At 42.4% G+C, this 21,994-nt stretch overlaps 1 long non-coding RNA gene across 1 annotated transcript; it reads right to left on the bottom strand.

Annotated features, from left to right (window-relative positions):
* Window positions 1–18,360: 18,360 nt before the first annotated feature.
* Window positions 18,361–19,305, bottom strand: LOC113012054 (uncharacterized). The gene is made up of 2 exons (XR_003270638.2): window positions 18,563–19,305; window positions 18,361–18,469 (listed from the first exon to the last, which is right to left on the bottom strand). It is a non-coding gene; the product is annotated as an uncharacterized LOC113012054 (long non-coding RNA).
* Window positions 19,306–21,994: the final 2,689 nt, after the last annotated feature.

Below are 21,994 nucleotides of genomic sequence, written 5' to 3' on the forward strand. Positions count from 1 at the left end.
TGGGCTCGCCACCTCTCACCTTCAACTATCCACATTCTTTGTTTTCTTTTTCTTCTCTCCCTCTCTCTGTACCTCCATCATCTCTTCAATTCCATTTCTAAACAATCTTTTTCAGTCCATGCTTTTATTTTAACCTTCCATTGTGCGCCATTTCTAAAGTCGGTCCGGCCTTCTTCTTTACTGCCTTTGTCTCGACTTCTTACGTTTCCCTATTTTCACATTTGAAAGAATTACGCTTAATGGCCAGAAATTGATGAGGATGATGGACACATCTGTTTTTGTGCAAGAAGCGGCCTTCTGCTGTGCCAGTCTGTTGGATGAGCAGCTGCGGTAGCAAGAGGTAAAGTGTAGCCAGAGGTCGAGTACACTGCCAGTTTGATGCCGCATCAAAATTCTCCAAAGAGCTCCATGAACGGTGCAGCAAAGGGTGTAAAACATATTTCGTACACACCGATCTGGCATACCATTATGACCACTAACAGGTGAAGTGAATAACACTGATTATCTCTTCATCGTAGCACCTGTTAGTGGATGGGATATATCAGGGAAAAAAGTGAACATTTTGTCCTTAAAGTTGAAGCGTTAGAAGCAGGAAAAATGGGCAATTGAGAGCCATCGTGCGAATTTGACAAGGCCCAGATTGTGATGGCTAGATGATTGGGTCAGAACATCTCCAAAACTGCAGGGGTGTTCCCACTCTGCAGTGGTCATTATCTATCAAAGGTTGTCCAAGGAGGGAACACTGGTGAACCAGTGACAGGGTCATGGGCAGCCAAGGTTCGTTGTGGGAAATGAAAGCTAGCCCGTGTGTTCCGATTCAACAGACCAGCTACTGTAGATGAAATTGCCAAAAAATGTGATGCTGAAAGATGTCAGAATACACAGTGCATTGTAGTTTGTTGCATATGGAGCGTGGGTGGGCAAAGAGCGCATGAGCATCAGAACTGGATCACAGAGCAATGGAAGAAGGTGGCTGGTCTAATGAATCATATTGTCTTTTACATTATGGGTGCGTTGGGTGCGTTGCTTACCAGGGGAACACATGGAGCCAGGATGCACTGTTGAAAGAAGGCAAGCTGGCAAAGTCAGTGTGATGCTTTAGGCAATGCTCTACTTGGAAACCTTGGCTCCTTCCATCCATCTACTGTAAGCATTGTTGGAGACCATAAACGCCCTTTCATGGAAACAGTCTTACCTGATGGCTGTGGCCTCTTTCAGCAGGATAATGGACCCTGCCACAAAGCTAAAATGGTTCAGGAATGATATGAGCAGCACAACAACAACCTCCAAATTCCCCAGATCTCAATCCAATCAAGAGTCATTGGGAAACGGTGAACAAACAGGTCCAGTCCATTGAGAAACTCACAAGTTACAGCACTTAAAGGATGTATTGCTAACATTTTGGTGCAGATACCAAAGCACACCTTCAGGAGTCTACTAGAATCCATGCCTCAGTGGGTCAGGGCTGTTTCAGCAGCAAAAGGAGGAACAACACAATATTAGATAGGTGGTCAAAATGTTGTGCCTGATCAGTGTAGAGTCACAACTAAGGTTGCCCAGGTGAAAAGACAGTGTTATTTAGCAGTAAACTAACTGATTTAAACAAAATTAGCAACCAAAACATTTTAACTTCAATGCAAAAGGAAAGTCAGTTTGTAAGTTGCAGAAAACGGCTCCCATCATCCTTAGTTTTGCAAATGATATGCAGCTTTAGCTGAGTTGAAGCTGCCTTCATTTTAACTTGTAGGTAAGCTATCACATTTTAGTGATAGGCTGCTTTATTTCCAGGACAGCTACCAAAGTGCATGCAGAGTGTGGCTTTCTGCTCGGGGCAGTGTGACACAACACATGGCTTCGGACAGCAAAGCATATTGGCTGGTGTAAAGCCACCACAGAAGCACAGTATGATGAATTATGGGCAAACTGAGAATATTGAGGCTTTAGCCGCTGCGCTTTACAGCTCCGGGTTGGCTTAGCCAGCTAAACAGTCCATTTAACACTGTAGGGCCAACTCTGCCCAACAGCACCTGCTTGGATGTTGAATTTAGGCACTGCATGACTGATGACACTGGCTCATGGTCAAATCACATACACATGGCTCGGTGTCTACAGAATACCAGTGTGTTCCTTACTTTTTAAACGTTTAGTGTGCATCAGTACAAAGATGCCAGGTAAAGGCTCAGAAGAAGCAGAAGGACCCTAGACTCTATCAGTGAGGTCTCTTTTATGTGAAGTGTTACGCAGAACTTGACATTTGGCATTTCTCAGACAGAAAACCTGTAGATTATTGTATATACGGGAACTTTATATAGAAACGAGTTTACAGAAAAGAGCGACGGATGGGGATGAATAAATCTTACTCTTTGCTGTTGACTTTACCATCCAGTGCAGCGAGTGGGTAGGTCAACACTCTGTGTACTCACCTTTGAGGGATTTTGTGCATGTGTGTGTGTGAGTGTGTGTGTGTGTGTGTGTGTGTGTGTTAATGGGATGGCCAGGACTGTCTTATTCTGGTTCAGTCAAACATGTCCTTGTTTATACTGTAGCAGCCCTCCAGTAAAGCATGTCCAGCTCAGCCCTGACCACCATGTGCCTTCCTTATTACCAGTTAACAATGCATTAAGTAACATTTAATTAAGCTTTTTATAGCCACCAAATCTGAACTGAGAATAATGTTTTCTTAAGATGACCTGGAATGTGTATTAAATAGGATTGCTCGCATTGTTTCTGCTTCAAAAGAAAAAAGTGTTAATAATGTTAATGAATGCATTGTTATGTGATAATAAATGTTTATTAATGATATAACACTTAAACATTTCATCTTATAAATGCATATACACAATATGCCTTTACATGACATAGAAACACCTCATTATCTACTAAATAATGATGCTAGCAGGAAGTCTTACCTCTAGTTAAAGTTCTTTTTAAGTCTCCATTTGCAAAACTTTTTTTTGAAACATAAAGGCCAAAAGAATAAACATGGATAGTGACAGCAGCATATCTTAGAAAATGGAAAAATAACACAACTTTTAAACTTCCTCGTCCATTTAACCATCCTATTGCACTGGGACCATACGTGCACTTACGCCGAGCACTGCTAATCCTTGGTTGCCCATAGTGTGAACTGAAGGCATAACAGTGAACTCTGGATGCTAACAGCGATGCCTGTCACAGAGCTCAGTTTAAAACACGTCTGCCGCGCAGATCAGACAGACATCTTTGCATATACACAGGCTTGTCCAACAATCCCCCCATGAATATTTCAAACATCTCTGTTGTAGAAAATTTGGAGATGTGATACTTCAAAGTTCTTTACTCGAGCAACCCTGTATGCGGCAGATAAGTCGGCGGTGCAATATTAGCAGATAACCTTTCGCTGTCAGAATGTCCTTTCCCCAGCTGATCAGCTCTCCATTTGGATTAGGGTTTTGTCTTGTTCTGATAAAGCAACACCATCACTGATGCTCCCTCCCGCTCATCCTGGGTGTTCAGACAGCAGAGATACAATACCCTGCGACTGAGTGCACCGAATATAAGGCCCCATCACAACTTTCATTACCCCAGCTCTTTTCATTTCAATTGACAGCTCCGCAGTCCAGGGGAAAAATGTTTAACCTCAAATAATTATGTCCTGAACCCTCATTGTTACAATCATTTGCTGCCCTGTTGCATGACTTTTTTCCTTTTTTTCTTGAAGTCTTTTATGTGTGCCTGCATTTTGGCATCATCCTCATCATATTCTTTTCTGCCCCCCCTCTCTCTCTTATTCCTTTGATAATACATCAGGACTTGCTGGTTCAAACAAAACATTTGGTGTAATTATTTTCTAAGTGTGGATGTGGCTTCATTGATCTGACAGGGCCAGACTTCAAACCTTTCAAACCAAGGGATACGCACCTTTAAAGTACATCAGGGCAGAGCACGTTGCTGATTCTGCCACCTTGGACTAACCACAGGAGTTAAATGGCTCGCAGTTGGATTGTTTTACTCAAAAGGAGAAGGCCGAGAATATGCGCTGGCTTTCTAACCTAGTCTATCAGAATCACAGCCTCGAGAGCATTGCATCCGTTTAGATTTTCATCATCTGACATAATGTTTTGATGTCTTCTATAGCTCTTCAGTGATGCCACAAAAGGCATTACTGAGCCCTCCGAGTCCTTAAACTCACGTATAGTTGTTGATATCTGAAGAGGAAGAAATTAAGATAAGATAAGATAAGATAAGATAAGATAAGATAGAACTTTATTAATCCCTCGGGTGGGTTCCTCTGGGAAATTCGATTCACAGCCACTTAGATGCCTTGCAGAGACTGTGCTTAAATGCAATAAAGTTTCCCTGCAGGGTCGCAGTATTTACTCCCGACCGCTGACCCCAAACTATGCATGTTGCATATTGAAGTATGCAGGTTGAAAAAAACAAAACCCGCAGATCTTGAAGTACAACCACATGTGTATTTTTGCCAGGCCGCTCCCTCTGCACTGGCGCACGTGATTATTTGTAACGCAGGGAATGGAAACCTGTGTGGCTCGCACCTAAAACAGCGACAGCCTCTCCTGCAGCATTGCTTACTTTATGTTTTCCATCTCCTCAGGTGGACGGGAGGCTTTCTCTTCCCCCCAATTGTGTGATTGAAATGAATTATTTCCATTCCAGGGCATCGGGCCCTCTTCATGTTTTCTGAAGAAGAACCAGATTGCTGATGTGGTTTTCATTTGTGTCTGATATATATGTATGTATGTATTTTGGCTAATACTTTCTAATCAAGGTTGGTAATTTCTGCCCTGATACCATGTGGAGATCTGCCTCTTTTTAAGTGTGTAATGCATTCACTTTGTGTGTTTTCTGTGTGGGTTTTTTCCTTTCTTTTTCAGGTCTGTAACTGTGTGAGTCGGCATTGTATCCCAAGATTTGTGTGTGTGTGTGAGACTTGCCACTGCCCCTCTCTCCCCTTCAGGGCCTCAACCATTTTCTTCATTTGTTGCAGCTTTGTGTTTCTTCTCTTTTTTTCCCCTTCTCCTCTCCTTGCACTGGGGGAACACAATGTCTGGTTTAATATCATTTTCCAATCACCAAGGGCTGCAGGGCAAGGACTTTTGACTGGGCTGTTTCGTTCCAGCTAATACCAAAGAGAGGCGAGAGAAAATAATAACCCTACTGGTTGATAATAGCCACGGCGATGATTCTATACTCATTTGCCTCTGGTACACTCTGTATCTGCGGCTGATGTTGTCTTTCTACACGGAGCGACGCTACTTTTACAAGCTGCCTGACATCCTTCATCTCCTTCATGTCCGTCTGAGATGTATTCAACACCATCTGTTTCTGCAGAGAAAAACCAAAGAGGAGTGATGTCTGGTTTGAAGAGGAGGATGAACTAAAGGTCCAGTGGATATGTACTTTTTTTTTTTGCGAAATTCAAGACTCGGCTGTTGTAATGTCTTTCTGAAGAGGTGCAGATTCTGAGGAAACAGATTATACAAGAGCTTAGGGGGGAAATCCCTGGAGAGTTACAACTCAGGGACATATGTTGTCTTCATCGTGTCCCTCCTCTCCTTCCTACACATACTTTATTTTTTTCCTGAGAAAGAGAGAGAGATAGAGGGAGTCAGACCAAGAAGGAAAAGAGAAGGGGGTGAGGAAAAGAAATCATTATTAACTCATAAGCTGGTTAATGCTGTAGCACTCTCAACCTTCAGCTCAAATGAGAATTTCTATCATTTACATATCAATTTAATTTCCTGCGTTTCCCTCTCCCCCCCACCGCCCCTCCCTCATTAAAAGCAGCATTTGCTTGCCGCTGCAATCAGCCTGTGCAGCACATTTTTCAGGGCGGCGAGCGCTCTCACGCACGCCGTTGCATCCCAGACACCTACACACACACAAAAACAGAAGAACAGTGTTTGGTTTGACACAAGAAAAGGCAAAGCTATGCACGCCTACATATGCTTTGTGTCACCCTATCACATGCACGCTCACAGGTGTACCAGCACGCACACACACACACATGCAAACACACACACAGGCAGCGTGCTGGAGCCCGAGCAGGTAGGCAGACAGAGCAGCTCCGTGGCCTGCTGCAGCTCTGTCAGGATTAAACCAGTGATCAGAGAAATGAAAGGGAAGCTGTCATTCCACATAGGCCTCTATACACATCATCCTCAATAATTACACCCTCTCCTTCCTTCGCCTCGCTTCCTCCACTCTTATAACCTCCTACCTGTGTGCATGTGTGTGTGTGTGTGACACAGGCAACACGCTTGACTGACACCAGGCACATCAAATAGGGCCTTTTATGAAATGTGCGCCTGCTTGAATTATACTCACTTTAAGCCTTACCCTTTTTCCCTCTGTAGTTTAAAGCCACACCTGAGAGTGTGTATGTGTATGTGTGTGTGTGTGCGCGCGCACCGATATTAGCATGCATTTGCGAGCGTCTGAATTGAATCGATACAGATGTGCCTACCCCTGCGCAGCCCACATCTGGCGGTGCGACCGAGCCTGCAGGGGATATTTGCAGCTAACCGCTTCAATCTGGGCCTTGAGACTCATGAATACGATCAAATATTGAGTTCAAGCTAAGTGTTACACGGCAAGGCCTCAAGTGTAAAGCAAGTTTAAGGTCTGTCATTTTGAGTCAATGCCATATGTGACCTTTAGTGCGAAAGTCAAGAGGTACCAGATCCGAGCTGTCGAGCTAGCCCGATCCCTTTTATTTCTTACGACTTAGATTTCTGCATTTGTATTTTCACCGTGCTGTTGTCGCCTATTACACTTCTCAAACACACATGATTAGGGTGGCTGAGGAATGAAATGAATGCATCCTATTAAAGCCTGGCACATTTCTTTGACTTATTTTCAAAGTTTGTTTGTCATTTCGCTTTTTCATTTGTTAGATTTACTTCTTTGAATCAGTATTTTATTTATTTTTTTTGGCAAATTGTTAGTTGCATTAGCGAGTAGAATTTATTTTACAACATTGTTTGTCACCTGTGAAGCCTGTGTGCCATTCTTATGTTCACTCTAATACAAAACAATCTGTTTTTCAAACTTTGAGCCGTGTCGCTTTGTGATGTCACTTTTGGGAAACTTTTATTCATTTTTGCCAACAGTAGGAACCCTGATCACTTACTAATTAACAGTGAGACTAAATGGAGCTAGACCTAACATTCATACTGAGTTAGTCCAGTCTAACCGCTGTAATAGTTCTGTCTCGTCAGCAAAGCTTTAGAAAAACCAAAGTGTGTGCTTTGGAGCGAGTAATGAATAAGCTAATACCTTGGTTTTGCTTGCTGTTTGTCCCCCTTTTTGCAGCTAATGACTTTGTACTGTAAGACTACTTCGTATCCAGGGTTTTGTATAACAGTGACTTGTTATTATAGCTCAGCACTTGAGCGTGTAATAAATGTAAATCTCAGTGTCTGTAACTTGGTCCCCCGAAGCTCATTATTTGTGACAAGTGTGTGAGACAGTGTTTGTTTTCTGCTATGTTGCAGATGAGTAATGAGATCATTCGCCTGTGCTTCCAAAGCATCTCCCTGGACAAGATCTTTAAGGGCTATGTGATCCCCAGCAAGCAAAACCTCAGCAATTTCATCCAGCGATTCCACTCCTGGAAGGAAAGTTACCTGCACGCCTCACAAGTTTACCGCAAGTGAGGAAATGATCGACGGTCACAGGATGTGACACGTTCGCAGTACTTCTATAAATGAAATGATATACATTTTAATGGAGTAATTGTAGCGCTTGTTGAAGTGGTAATAAGGACAAACCGGTTTAAATCAGGACATAATAAAAATGATCCGCTCCGTATTTGTTTAATACAAGACGAAGGCATGAGGTGTTACGCTGCGGTACTGTTTATTTAACAAAATCTAGACGCATGGTGTGAAAATCTTACCGTTTCTGAAGGAATTAAGACGCTAACTAGCAGCCAGGTGCTGCTAATCAAATGCACTTGATTAACTGATCATGAGCGAGTGTGAGGACCTCTAAAAAAAGCAGAGGTTTTAGCAGTTTGTTGTTCTGGAGCCTTCAGGTGTTTCTTAACACAAAGCCAAGGAGGAGAGGTATCAGTAATGATCTTAGAGAAGCAATTGTAGCTGTCCATCAACCTGGGGAGGGTTATAGAGCCATTTCCAAACAATCTGAAGCCCGTCATTCGCAAGCGAGAAAGATTATCCACAGTAGAAAACATTCAGTTCTCAATCTTCCCACAAGTAGACGTCCCTGCGAATTTAGCACAAGGATCAAGGAGCTGCAGTGACCCAGACCTCAGGCTGAGATGCCAAGGTGAGAGCTGGACATAAACTGTCCCGGGTCATGAGAGGCTGCCATGAGAAAGTCACAAAATGATTATTTCAAGTTATTGCTGCTAAAGGTGGTTTTTTTACAAGCTATTAAATCTGCGTTTAGTTTTTCACACACTTTGGTGCAGTTTTCGTTAAAGAAATAATGACACAGTGGAATCTGTCACGTTCTGCAGTTCATCTCTGGAAGTATTTACCTAATTTTAAGACCTGCTAAACACCAGATTAGTTTTATTATGTCCTGATATATAAAACCCTACAAATCACTGCATGGTAACACTTTATTTTCAACAGTTAAAAACTAAACATTACAAGTAAATGCAATCCTGACATTACAGCTACAAACGACTCATCAACGACAGACTGTTCATCTACTTTATTACAACCTTATTTAGACAACATATATTTTAAGTGCGCTGAAATATTGAAAATACAGTTTCTATATAGCGGTTTTACTCTGAGACACCATGAAGGAGGACATGCAGATAGTTGGTGTGACACAGGAGGATGCTAGGGTGAGATTAGAGGCAGATGATCCACTGTGGTGACCCCTAAAGAGATTATATATAGTTGGTAGGACTGTTCTGGGAACAAAACAGCAGAGAGGCCCTAAGGCACAAAACACAGCCGGTTTTAGATACAGCAGGAAGTCAGGTGGAGATGGGTTGCAAAGCGGCTTGCAGTTGTACAGCAGCTGGCTGTGGAAGGGTATCAGCTGAGCCATCAGGACTGAGATCAGCTTATCTGCTGGGCGGGCTATTCCTCATTCAGCTAAATATAAGACAACATATTTTCATTCAGACTGATTCACTGGAAGTGTGTTTTTTTTTTTATTGTGTGTGTGTTGGTGGTGGTGGGGTTGTTTGACCCTGAGCCTCATTTGGGAGACAAACGATTTGTGTTTGAATCTGAAGTCAGTGTTAATATGTGTTCGCTGTCCTTGGCCCTATTTTGTGCAGGCAGCTGCAGACACGATAATCTAGAAAATCATAATTTGGGTTCCTTTGGGATTTGAAATAGTTTAGTGCGGTTCCATCTGCAGCTACTTAACACGTAGGTCTAGTCCACGAGGCTAGACCTGCACAGACGGGGTTGAACATATGCAGAACCTTTCTTCTCCTGTTGTTTTATTATTTCAGTACTTTAATCAGCTGTGTTTATGCTTATTTAATTTGATTATGTTTTTTTTTCCATCGGATTTTCTGAAAGCATGGAAGCAATCACATCACCCATGAGATTTTCAGGGAGTGAACTTGTGTGTCCGATTAGCCAGCTTCAACAACTCATTCCAAAGGCTAATTTAATTTAATTAACAGTCATTTATTTCGTTATGGCAGAACAGAATACTTTTCCATCTGTGGGAAGTGCAAGAGAAGGAGCACTCTAAATTAGGAAGTCAGTTTTCAGCAGATAAAAGAAAAACCTATCCCAATAAAAATAGGTTGCAGCTAGAATAAGCCCGCCTCAATGCTGCCTTTATATAGAAATGTGATTTCAGTCAAGACACTCCATCGTAATTGAATCTCCCTTTTTAAAGCAATTCGCAGCTTTGCATTGGCTGTATTGACAGTTCTAAATATGCATGCATCTGCGGTTACTCGCCTTGTTGCGACATTCTCGAATTCATCATCCCATGTGGAAAATTGTCCCACCTCTTCTACTGATAGCATTGACAGATACGGCGCATTCTTTTCACTAAATGATGGCGTAAGAGAACAGTTGTGCACAGTGATATTCGACGTGAATGCCTGCTTACTTCAAAGTGATGTCAAATCCACTGCAGCGGTCCTGTCAGCTAGTTACTTTCCTCGCTGTGTCTTTGCATTAATTTACATCGTCTCACTCGAGCTATCCTAGTAATGAAGAACAAAACTAGACGCCCGACATTATTAATTCAGAAACTCCCAACAAAAGTCAAATGCAAATGCAGTGCAATACAAAAAAGAATAGAGCATTTTTACCGGGTCAGTGGAAGACGACAACCAAGAAAGAGCACTTCAAGTTATTTGTTTCTTTCACTTGTCAGTTAATCAGCGGGTCAGTGGTTTTCTGAACTGCAGATTTTCACTTCATTACTATGATTGCCCTAAGAGAGAGTCTGAAGGGCTCGCAGTGTTTTCACTGGCTGACGCACACAGACACACACACACACTTTCCAGAATCTCCAATACCCCTTTGGGCCTCTCACTGTCTGCACGGGCAATCGACCTCGTCCAACCAATTAAAGACAGCGCTTAGTTCCTGATCGATGGCTGAGGTTGGTGTGGGGCAGGATGAGGACAGATGTGGGTGGGTATGTGAATGGGGGAGGGGGTAATTGGGGAGATCCGCTCCATGGCCTAATAAGTTTTTATTTGGTGTCACTATGTAAAGCTTTTCACCCTAAAATCTCATTTAATGTACCAAATGCTTCACCTGCTCTCTCTGGAGGAATTATCTTAAACTAGTGAAACTGTGATTGTTTCACTACTTATACACTCATTGAGTCAACGTGCAATAGGATCTCTTACTATAACGATTGCAGCATATGCATGTTTATGCATGTATGTAACCCATGTCCTCTTCCTCGAAACATCATCACACATACATAATTAACTCTCTGATGTCTAAGTCATCGAGCGCTAACTCTAATCCTACCTCACACATTGGGGTAGCAGCACCAACCATATCAAACCGTATCAAAGTAAAAATATCAAAGTGATCTAATATGAAACACTAAATGCAATTCAGATCATTTTTGCTTTTTATGTAGCATTAGCATGGCTATTTTGTTGGCTTCGATCTGTTTTTGTGGTGCAGGAATTACATGCATCGAGCTGACAGTCTTAATAAAAAACTGGTAAAGACGTCTGCGCTTTGACACAAGCTGAAACAGGCACTATTAGGTCATCTTAACTCAGTCATGTGATTTGGACGTGCTGGCCTGTCGGTTGACTCCAGAGGGTGTACATCTACATGTTTTTAAAAAAAAATATTCACTATACATTTATTATAAATTCCAGTTCTTTCGATTTACTTGTGCATAGAGTGCAGCAAAAAGAATCACCTGATTTCAAAAGGCTGTTTTGTGAAACACACAAATCTCGTGTTTCTAATATCTTCTAACGTGCTGCGAATGTAAGCATTTTGAAATCCATCATCCCTCCTGTGAATGTGAGTTCGCGTTCTCCATTTGCTTTTGTTCCACGTGTAATGTGTAACGTAAGTAGAATTTACTTACTCAACTGAATTTTGCTAAGCTCACTGCTAAATATGAAATGAAGAACTTCATAATGCACTGCAGGCCTGACAAATTCCACTTGTACGACGGGTTGTTGCCAGTGGTTTATTGTGATGTCTAGGTTAAGTCGTCACGAGATGTCTGAGTCAGTGAACCCTGCAGACAGGAACACACTGCAAGGCTTTAATGAGTAAGAGTGGCCTGGTAATTTAGTTTTATTTTTGCACTCACTAGCAGAGGAATGCAAGTACAAGGTAAGGAATTAAATCACGGTGTCGGGTGTTGCGACTCAGTTTATGCATGGAAAAACCTGGTAGATGGTCTGTATAATGATGTGTAGGAGGGATTTATAAGGTTGAGAACACATCAGAAGTTCCAAACATTTCAAACTCAGAGTTGTTACCTTTTGCATCAGTTTTTTTCTCCGCTCACTGAAATTTAAGGAAACATTAAACTCAAAAATGCTCTCCAAGACAGATAGCCACCGTTTGAAAAATAAATGAAAAACATTCCCTGCTATCTCCACTAAGTCCTTCCTCCATCAGCGGCTGGTGAAAGTGGAAGGGTGTTAAGTAAAGAGACGCTGATATGTTTTTCTCCCCTTCAGATATCACACCAGCGAGCCTGTCACCCACACAGCCAATATCACAGTCAGTCCACACACTGAGTTCAGTCACAGGGCAGGGAGAGAAAGCAGAGAGGAGGGAGGGAGGATGAAATGACGAAGAGAAAGGGAAAAAATGTGCCACTGTGGCGTGTCCCAGGAACTCGGAGCAACAGGACACATGCCCTGAGCTCGCAGTGCAGCGTGTTTCATCCCCGACCCGCGGCTTTCCAATCTCTACCCTTTATGTTATGTTGTAAATACATGCAAAAAATAAATAAAGAGATAACACACTAACGCTGCCAGCAGAGTTCACGCATAAATAAGAGATGGGTGGTAGAGGAATGAAATGCAGGAAGAGGAAGGAGAGAAATTGTCTTGGAACGATGGAAGCGTTGGAATAGAGCTACAGACGACGGCAGTAAATGGATGCAGCGTTAATAATCAGTAAAAAGCACGATTCTAGGAAACAGGTGAAGTGACATCAGATGCAATGTCAACACAACAATCCAGACAGCTCGGAAACCTATTTATCAGTCCCCAAAGGATTGCGCTATTTCTGAATTTGTCACAGAATTAGGGATACATCGGGGAATGCGGCCTCCTCTGTGGCAAATGGAACGAGCTGCTTAATAAAGTCATAAATTGAACTGGCAAATTGTCCCCAGCACCGCGGTAGCCAGACTCTAGCATTTGCGTCCTTCTCACCTTCCTGCTCTTAAAGCACATCTCAGACACGCACGATTTTTTTCTCATGTTTCTGCAGCGATGACTTGGTCCCTCCCACGCAGTATTAAGTGCACATTAACACAGCAGAACAGGCTGTAATTGCAGTTAAGTAAATCTGTTATTTATTTATTTATTTAGTTATTTATGAAGGTCTGTTTCTGAAGAATTGACATTTCAACTCACTTTAGTCAGTTTAACTCATGGACAGAGAGTCAGTTTGGTAATCTCATTGGTAATAGTCATGTGTATAAATTAATGGGTGCCGATATGTGTGTTTTCTTTTTTGGGTTTATTTATTTATTAATTTTTTTATAATTTCTTCAGGGAACCGTTATGAGATGTGGTTATTAAGGAGTTATGTTGATGATCTCTACTCGAGCCAGACTCGTGCTGCGCTTGGCTGTCTGTCTTTTGACATCATCACACAACACCTGCTCTTCATAAGGTAATAAAGCACGTGCGTCTGGCTCGCACTATTTCTTCTCCTCATTTCCTCATTCGGACTTACTTCTGTCGCCTTTTTTATTTTTGCTTTTGCCTTCTTCATCATGTTTTTTCCTCCGATGTCTGAAAATTTTGGTATCAATCTGATGCTTTTGGTATTGTGGATACCGATACCATACCGTTACTTATAAGGGAGAGCAGTGTTTTATGATTTGTGAGATGAATTGTGAACACATTTTGATAAACACTAAATCATTATGATTTTTATTTTGGATCAACTTCGGTTGCCTGTTTAGATCAGGGGTGGGGAACTCCAGGCCTCGAGGGCAGGTGTTCTGCAGGTTTTAGATGTCAGCCTGGGTCAACACACCTGAGTCAGAGGATTAATGCATTACCAGGCCTCTGGAGAACTTCATGAGATGTTGAGGGGGTAATTTAGCCAATTAAATCAGCTGTGTTGGATTAAGGACACATCTAAAACCTGCAGGACACCGGCCCTTGAGTTCCCCCCTGGTTTAGGCAGTCAGTACAAAAAGGTTCAGACATTTTTGTTGGGTTTCATTTCCAAAACAATATTTATTTAACACAATTGAGTGGGCTACGTACTAAACTTAGCGCATAGAAATAAAGTATCTGTCCTATCATGTTACTGTAGTATCGATCCGAATCAATACCAGCGTTGGTATCGATACTATCAGTGTAAGTTTTGTGTGTGTGTGGCGTACTAACGCATGATGAATGTGAGGCTGGCCACAGTCCCCCGTCCCTCCTCTCTGACCTCCCGGTGGCCTCTCTTCTGCTTTCTCTCCCCCTGTCATCCTCAGCCTTTCTACTCTTTTGTTTCTTCACCTCATAAACTGCTTTCGAGCATCGACTACTCGCTGCAGTCTTTGCACGTGCATCCATGCACAGCACGCAGGCAAATACAGTCATGCGCACACACCTCTCTGTCTTTATTTAATCATTGGCTCTGTTACAGAGGATATTTTCCCAGACAATGCCTGTGAAGGCGGTGAGCCAGGCAGGCCGAATGAGAGGGGGAGATCTCTCTATCCCTCATCACATGGAAGCCTCGGTACTGGCACTCCCACTGACTGAGATGAATGAATTTAATATATCTCCCTTTTGAAGCGCAGATGACCTCCCGATACGGCTCTCTGTCTCTCTATCGCAGGAGGAGTTTTCTTTTTTTCTTTGCGCCGCCTGTGAAATCAGGAAATGCACAGGAAGGCATGTGAAGGGATTTTGACAGAGACTAATTTGTTTTGTGGCATGACGTGACTCGTGTATATCTTTGTCCGCACAGAAACAGACACATTTTTTGCCACAACTTTTTTATCATTGCTAGATAATGCTTATCATGGGTCTTTATGTTTGCGGGGAACCTCAGCTGTTTATAGTGGAAGCAACAAGCTGAGCTTATGAGGAATATTGTGTTAAAGTCAGCTCTGTCAGGACCACTCGAGTCAAAATATTATTCTTAGTCCGTCTGCAATAATTTATTTGTCTTTTGGGGCACATATGCAAAAACCCAAAATGCAGGGAGAGCAGTATTAACCCTGTCAGGTAATGGGGAGCTAGAGGTGGGTTGCAGAGCAGCTAAATCAGCATCGGTAACACATCCCATTTGACATTTGCCATTTAGATATTTAATAGGGTGTCAGATGAGCCGTCAGATGGAGTGTGCTGGCTTTGAGATCATCTGATTTGCTGGGTTTGCTGGCTGAGCTCGACCTTCTACGCTGGGCTCGATTTAAACTGCTGCTGCAGCTCATGATTCGATCATCTAATGCGATACACAAATGAACCCATTTAGGTGTTCAGAAATATATACTCTTATCTTCTAAATCTTGAGGGAAAAGTATTATTTTAACCTCTGCTCAGGGTTAAGTAGCAGCTATGATTGTCTGTGGTGAGGCGAAAACATGGCAGGAAAAAACACTTAGTGCAGCTTTAATCCTGCATCTCTGATTCCCCTGAAGCTCTGTCAACATTTCTCTTTTCTTCGCCGAACTGCATAGTGTCTCGTCTTTGTGCTAGAGCCTGTGCAAGCACACCGCTGTGTTTGTCAGTCTATTCTGCTGATGTGCTTCCATACCAAAGTAAGCCACAGTGACCCCTCTCTTATTTCCATCCTTATTGGATCTAGTGCTCTCCTGAGACGGCACAGACGTTGATGCCTCCGGTCATTTTTCTGTCCCTTATAACAGACTGTCCCAGGGTGCTATGTAAGTCCTACTTAATTAGGCCTTAAATTGGATGGATTTATGCTTATCCAGACTCTAAAATGTCTTTTATTGAGTATTTATCCCATGAGGTTAGGACCACACCGATCAAATTACACTGATTCAGAGTTAGCTGCATAGCTAACTAACTCTCCTATGCACTGTCTGTGTTGCATGCATGGGTAAATTAATGTTGCACACACATACAGTGTTACGCATACATATTAGTCTGTCATATGGTAGACATTGGAAATGTGTTTTTGATTCCCAAGCATCAGCAAGAGCTTTGACATCCCAATAGAGACCCCTAGAGGCCGGGCTTCTCTCTGCAGCCAACCACACACAAGTGCCTGAGAGTAAATTAGTATATTTTGCTGAGTTATATTCCATGTTTCATGCAATGAATGTGTTTGCAAAATTTGTCCTGAATATGGAGGAGTGGATTTGTAGCTGGCAGAATTTTAATGCTTGCTTTGAGTAACGAGCGTTGAACTCAGTTGCATTGAGTGTCATAGCGAGAGACGGGGATCCCATCGGTCAAACTGTATGTAATTTATTGACATGCTTTAATTTAATATGAGAAAAAAACACGTGGGTCAAGTTAATGCCCACGATGCCTTCGAAAAGCCTAAAGCATACCTTAATGACACAAATACAGCTGTATGAGCATTAATAAAATGTATCCTTATGTAAATACACAACACTGTATCTTTAGTTCTGTTCTTACGACCCCCCCACTACGATGAAATGTAGTTTTAGACCGTCGTCACTTGGAGATTTGGCTTGTAGAAAGAGCTTTTTTTATTTTTCCTGTGAAAGCTGTTCCCCATCTAGGCTCAATATCACTGTGTGTGCTTTCAAAATGGCAACACAAAGTAAAGTACACGAGACTGTCTCGTGGCAAATGAATACACGAGCCTCTATTTACTCTCAGCAAAGAAGAATTCATTCCACCACCTTTACTTTCAGCATCCGCTTTCTTTTCTTTCTCTCTGTTTTTTTGCAGCATTGCTGTGTTGTCTAGCTTAAAGGCACCGTGGAGCTGCGCCCTTCTATTGAGTTTGCTGTGTGCACGGGGTCACTGTGCACTCCACAGCTACAACTACTCGGCCCTAAATTCTTTGTGAGAACCTAAATTGACAGGCAGGCTGAGATTGAATTTGCGACCGCGTGGCCTTCTCTTACACGTTGGCTCTAAACTCTAGTTTTTAATCTCAAAATGACGGTGAAAATGTCAGCACAAGCACACCGTCTTTACATTCAGTTCTTTTTAGCCAGCGCCTCTTCCCGCGCACACTAATTTTCTCTGAGCATATCATCATTAAAATTTGTCTGAAGGATCATCTGTCATTTAAATTATAATCAACCTGGTAAATAAATGATTCATCATAATGTTTTAATGGCATAGTTTAAGAGTCTCGACCTCCTCCGGTAAATGAGTTTGATGAGGCTGACGCGGGGACGCGGTTTAAAAAAATCATAATCCTATGTTCCTTGAATTTAAATTAGCTGTAACACACAGTCTGCATTTCTTTGTGTACAAGCAGAACTGTGCATTATTGTGCTCGTGTACATATATGTGTGTGTGTGTGTGAATGAGAGGGTTGTCTTTATGCGCACACACACAGGGCACCAGAGTGCTGTTAATTTCCGCCTGAGCATGGGAGCGGCCACTAAAAGTATCATTGAAGTGATGAATGCGCCGCTCCGAATGGGCATTAGTGTTTAATCTGAGTCATCTGAGAAATAGCACCACATCAACTTCAAACGACTTCCTTTCATCTGCAGTTAGAGACGCAGAGTCACAGATGTGGACCCTCCCCCCCTTCTTGTTTCTTTTGCCCTGCACATTCTCTTCAGATCACATGAATTCTTCAGCGTGATTGAAATTAATGCGAGACATCCTTCACACTTTGCTGTTAAATATACTGTAAGTGCAGCCACAGCATCGAGTCCACTGGCCCGGTGAAGTGAATGACACTGATTATCTTGTTACGATGGCACGTGGCGAGAGATTAGATGTACTATGAAGCCATTGAACACCCAGAAAATAAGCCCAAGGTTGTGAGTGACGCTGATATGAGCTGTGGTTTATATTACTTCTTTTTATTGTGTTTGTTCTGCGATCCTCGAGGTTACTCGCACTTGGACTTGAGTAGAAGGCTCCACCCCTCATCAGGAACTAATCATTTCAAATATACCGCTGGACTCCCATCACAAGAAACCCAATCAAAGGCGATAAAATAAAACAGCCAGAGGTCTGTGGTCACTCCTCGCATTGTAGGTGGATAATGGGAAAGATTACAGTGACAACGATGAGGTTGGTGACCATGACAACAATCGTGGTCTCAACAGAGTAAATGGAGGATGAAACCACAGACTGGAGCGGGGGGGATTGCAGTGACCATAGCAGGCTGGAAGTCAGAAAAGGAGGTGATAACAATGTATGAACCAGGCTGTGAAAAGACAAAAACATTAGCTTTTCTGTCTTTTCCTGGTACCTTCCCTTGACAATGATGGAAACAGTGTGTAGGTCAGAAGAAAGATGTGAAGGGGGGATAAGGAGCTAAATAAGGCTCTAAAGAAGAATCTTAATAAGGATCTAAAGAAACCTTAGAGAGTCAAGCTTTATCCAAATAACGGGACAGTTAATCACATTTTCTGCTTTTTAAAAATGTATTTATTTGTTTTTTGCAGGCTAAACTACAGCTTAGTGGTCACACAAATAAAATGAAATGGTACTGTTACGTAAGGCCCAAAATGGCCTCCGTACAAGAAAGTAGTAGCTCTAATATTGACCAGTAACGAACCACCACACGCACACTGTAATGGGTTACACAAGATTTATTTGTTCTTTCTCCAGGTAAAACTACTGGCTGAAGACACAACTCTGGCCAGGAATCCAAGGCCCAAAGCCACCGCGGTCAGGGTTGTTAGCCTGGTTACAAACAGGGGAAAGGTGGTCACTTGGAAGAACAAGCAGCCAAAACGTATCAATCCTGCATCTTCCTCAAAAAGGTTTGCTACCCACCTTTTCAGGCCTGACTTCGTTCGAGGCTGGGTCTCCACATCACATCCTGGGAGCTGGAACTTCCCCAAAACTGGTCCAGTTTCCTTGTCAGGGGCACAGAGAGTCTCCAGTCCAGTGTTTGTTTTCCTGCCTTCCAGCACATCCACTCACATCCCAATAAGAATGAGTCCTCCCTCCAACATCCTCAGTTTATTTTAAAAGCAAAACCAGGCCAGGTTAAAAATCTTCTCCATTAAAATGTGCACACTTCATCCTGGATCTTCGAGGCTTCCCTGCTTCATCAGTGTCCTACTAAAAAAATAACGACAACCCCTACTTCCTGTTTCCTCTCCCCTTTATAGAGAAGGGCTCCAATCCTCCCCAATCAGCTGCTCCCTGTATTCAACTCCAAATAGCTGGCAGCTGGACTAGAGTAGAATCTCCACTCCCACATGGGTGTGGCCCACACCTCACATCAAACACAAAAAAAACACCAAAGCATGCAATTAATACAAAACAAAATCTAAAGAAATGCCAACCCAAAAGCTTAGTGGGGGATTCTCTCCATCCTTTTCCACCATGCTATACTCTGTAACAGTACCGTTAAGAAATTATGCTTGCCCTGCTGGCCACTAACTTCCTCTCCACACTGAAAAGATTGATAATGCAGCACTAACTATGTGTACATAGTAATCTCACTTTGATTATTTGAACATTGTCGTTATTCATAACGTTAAACTTCTAAACTTTATGTCAAGCTGACTGTTCAGAACACACCTGTATGTTAACAAGTTCTGGAAAAGCTAGATGGTTATGTTAAGCATTTTTTTCAGAGAGTGTGTTGCTGTGAATTTTGGGATAACATTACTTCCCTCCAGATTAGATGGTTCGGTGTATCTTTTGGAAAAGGAGGTAAGAAAGGAGGTGTTGAAGCACCTTTTCACAGTGTTTAAATCTTTTTATGGCCACCACTCAGATACTTCCTTCACCCATTTAAGCCACAGTCACACAGGCCTGTCAGTAGCTATCGCCTGGCAACCACCGTTGCTTGGTAAAAATGTTTATTCCCTGACCGGTAAGCAAATGGTTGCTGGAAGGTGCCCGCTGTCGCTAGGTGAAATTTGTTACAAAGTGGTAAATGGTGCTACACTTTTTACAAGTCAACTCGTCTCTTTCCATGTAAGCCATGGTTGACTGTGGCAATGAAAGTAATCAGTGCTGCACCCTCTGTGTGGCCGATTTCCCCAACTGACAGCCAGCAACCTCCAGCAACCTCCAGCAACAATTTGCCTACCATTTAGGGAATACAATTGGGCTGGAGACGTCCCATGTGACTGAAGACTTAGCAAAATTCTTTAAAAGCAAGATGTGGACACAAATCGTTACTCGGAACCAAGATTGTTCAAGAATTTCATTAAACAGTTGAAAATGAAATGTTTTTAACTACCTGACATGGAAAAGCCACACCAAAATAGGGTGTACATAGGGTACCACCATGTTCAGCTATAGGCTGAGCTAAACACATTTTGTTAATTTGCCCTCGCTAATCCTACTCATCTGTTTTTATTTAGATGAATTTTGATTCTACTTTGTTTCACCCTGGATTCACCAAAGTCCGTCTCTCCCTCTTTCAGCCTCCCATTTCCACTGTGAGCAGCAACTATAAACTTTTGTGTCTTCAGGATTACCTTTCCATCACGGGATGAATGAAGTGTGAAAAGCAATCTGAGAATCGCCAGGCCACTTCTGCGGATGCAATTATGCCAATGGCAGATCATTTTCTGACCTTTATCCTCCAGCCAGTGTTGATGGCAGTTTGCCACTGTGACAGACTGCTTTTTGTTTTCATGTATTTTACAGTTGTGTGACAGCTGAAAACCTGGCTCTTAAAGGCTGAGGTGCTCATCCGTTTGAAAGACAGCCTGACTTTTTGTGCTGCTCTTTTTCTTTCGCTCTCTATTTACTTATGTTGTGTATGTCCCTGTCAGTGTAACATTCTCATTATTTCTTTACTGCCACTTCTGTCTCCTTCCCTCTCTCTCTTCCTCTGTATTTTTTGTCCCATTTCTCTCTTTCTGTCTCCGTATTACGTGTATTTCTATCAGGTATTTTCCAAAGTCTGTGTCCAGGACCAAACCAGTGTTTTTGTTCTGGCTGATGCCTTCATTCAAAGGTTCACGGTCCTGCTTCAGGTAAATTGCTCCTTCTGACAAACAACCACGAGCACAGATACAGACACACACCTTTGAACGTAGTGTTGTAGTCCAGTTTCTCAATTCTGCAGGTTTGTGCTTTTCCATCCATTTCATCTTGTTGTCAAGCTGGTTTTGTCACGTGTTGTATTTTTGCATTTGCACATAGTCCTGTTTACCTGTGCTCATATGTTTTTGCTATTTTGCAAACTGGTGAGCTGTCATCTCTCATGGAATACATAGTCTGTCTCATTTGTGAAGATTTCCTGCATTATTTTTTTTTTAAATTCCTGTTTCCCTTTTCCCCCTCAATTAAAATCAAAATACAAAATACATTTCTCCTAAAAAAATTATTGATTCGATTGCAGTTCTGTGACATAAGTACATTTCACACTGATTTCCAAATTGACTTGTCTATGAACTCCCCATTCTACTTGTATAATTTACACTCTTATCACTGCTACTGTTGACCAAGTATCTCTCTGCACTTTGGCTGCAGATCTCCTTTGATGTTGATTTCACCCTTTAGAAAAGGGGATGTGACGTTGAATATGTTTATCTTCAGACTTTCTCACATTACATACATACATACATCATACATACATAACAAATACTTACTTTTTTGCAGTGTTTTTGTTTTCAATTCAATTTTATTTACAGTATATACAGCCACATCACAACAGTCACCTCAAGGTGCTTTATATTGTAATGTAAAGACCCTACAAAAATACAAAGATAACCCAAACAATCGAACGACCCACTATGAGCAATACTTGGTGACGGTGGGAAGGAAAAACTCCCTTTTAACCGGAAGAAATCAGGCTCAAGGAGGGGCACCCATGTGATGCAATTTGTAGTAAGTGCTGTGAAAGAGAGCCAGTATGGAAGCCCGTTTCCGCCACAAAAAAAAAGCATCCATTACTCAAAATTTCGAGTTATTAACTCAAAATTTCGACTTATTAATTTGAAATTTTGAGAAAAGTGTCACGGTCCGCTGTGACAGACCGTGCGGTGGTGTGTATGGTGGACCCAGGTGCGAACACAGGTGAGCAGGCGGGAGTGAACTGCCAATGGGAGTGAAACGAACCAAAAACAAGGAGCACGAGAACAAAACTGAGCCCACAAATACACAAAAGAGGCCCGAAGGCCAACCCGAGAGGCGGCAACACAAAAGTCCAGTCCAACCGTTCCGGAGGCCGGCCACGGGAAAGGTGGCCACGGTGACAGAACAGATCCGGAGGCCGACCGCGCGGAAGGCAGC

This window comes from Astatotilapia calliptera, chromosome 3 (genome assembly GCF_964374335.1).
Source record: "Astatotilapia calliptera chromosome 3, fAstCal68.1, whole genome shotgun sequence".
Taxonomy (NCBI): domain Eukaryota; kingdom Metazoa; phylum Chordata; class Actinopteri; order Cichliformes; family Cichlidae; genus Astatotilapia; species Astatotilapia calliptera.